The following is a 1,791-nucleotide window of genomic DNA, read 5'->3' as shown; positions in this document are numbered from 1 at the left end:
ATGATCAATTAAGAACACTTAGGCACCATATGAACCCTATTAGAACTGGTGCCCCATCTTGTTTAGTTTTTCCTCCTGATGCATCTAATTTTAACTTTAAACCTCAAATTATTCAACTTTTACCAAATTTTCATGGCTTAGATTCTGAAAATGCATATTTACATCTAAGAGAATTTGAGGAAGTTTGTAACACTTATAATGTTCAAAATTGTAGCATGGATATAGTTCGATTAAAGCTTTTCCCTTTTTCTTTAAAAGATAAAGCTAAAACATGGCTACAAAATTTGAGATCAAGTTCAATAAGATCATGGGAAGAAATGCAACAACAATTTCTCAAAAAGTTTTTTCCTTCCCATAGAACAAACTCTTTTAAAAGACAAATTACTACTTTTTCTCAAAAACAAGGAGAAACATTTTATCAATGTTGGGATAGATATAAAGAATTACTTAATACATGCCCACATCATGGTTTTGAAACATGGAGAATAGTTTCTCACTTTTATGAAGGTCTAATACCTAAAGATAGGCAAATGATAGAATTCATGTGTAATGGAACTTTTGAAGATAAAAACCCAAATGAAGCTATGGAGTATTTGGATTCATTAGCAGAAAATGCTCAAAATTGGGATAATATAGGCACAATAGAACCACCAACAACTAAAATCAATAATTCAACAAATGGGGGTGGTATCTATAATCTTAAAGATGATATAGATATTCAAGCTAAACTTGCATCTTTAGCAAGAAAAATTGAGTCATTAGAAATGAAAAAGAGTGGTCAATTAAAAAGTATTCAAGAAATTGTTTGTCATATATGTGATACACATGATCATGCTACAAAAGATTGTCCAACATTACCTTCATTTAAAGAATGTCTCCATGAACAAGCAAATTATGTTAACAATTATAAAAAACCAATACTAGATCCTTTTTCAACATCATATAATCCTGGATGGAAAAATCATCCTAATTTTAGTTGGAGGAATGATAATAATGCACAACCCTCACAACAATATTTTCAAAATAACCAAAATCATCAAGGTTATATTCCTTATGTTACACCTCCAAGAAAAAACTTTGAAGATGTAATTCATGCATTTATCCAAAAGCAAGAATCTATCAATATTCAAAACAGTCAATCTATGACTGATTTGAAAGAAACTCTTGCAAAATTTGCATCTGCACTTAATATTCATGAAAAAGGAAAATTTCCATCTCAACCTCAACCTAATCCTAAAAATCAAAATCAAGAATTAAAAAATGAAAAAATTGATCAAATAAAATCTGTTATTACCCTTAGAAGTGGTAAAATAGTTAATGATCCATATAGTAATGAAAACAAGGATCATTTAAAATCAAAGAGTAAGGATGATAATCCTGATACTTTTGAGAATGATGATACCTTAAATTCTAAAAATAATATGTTGAATGATAAATCATCTGAAATAGTAAATGAATCAAATAAACCTCCACCATTTCCTCATGCATTAACAAATCATAAAAAACAAAAAAATGATTCTGATATCTATGAAGTTTTTAAACAAGTAAAGATAAATATTCCATTATTAGATGCTATTAAACAAGTACCTTCATATGCAAAATTTTTAAAAGACTTATGTACTGTGAAGAGAAAATTGCATGTGAAGAAGAAAGCATTCTTGGCTGAACAAGTAAGTTCTATTCTTCAAAATAATTCTAGTTTAAAATATAAAGATCCTGGTTGTCCAACAATTTCATGTATTATTGGAGAAAATAAAATTAAAAAAGCTTTGTTAGATTTGGGAGCAAGTG

General features: G+C 28.4%; 1 non-coding gene across 1 annotated transcript; it reads right to left on the bottom strand.

The window, feature by feature from the left end:
- Nucleotides 1–361: 361 nt before the first annotated feature.
- LOC140980021 (small nucleolar RNA R71) lies at nucleotides 362–472 on the bottom strand. Its single transcript, XR_012175852.1, has one exon. It is a non-coding gene; the product is annotated as a small nucleolar RNA R71 (small nucleolar RNA).
- Between the last annotated feature and the right edge of the window lie 1,319 nt (nucleotides 473–1,791).

The sequence above is a fragment of the Primulina huaijiensis genome, chromosome 6, assembly GCF_012295235.1.
Source record: "Primulina huaijiensis isolate GDHJ02 chromosome 6, ASM1229523v2, whole genome shotgun sequence".
NCBI lineage: Eukaryota > Viridiplantae > Streptophyta > Magnoliopsida > Lamiales > Gesneriaceae > Primulina > Primulina huaijiensis.
The sequence above is the reverse complement of the archived record's forward strand: the minus strand, read 5'-3'. Positions and strand labels throughout refer to the sequence as shown.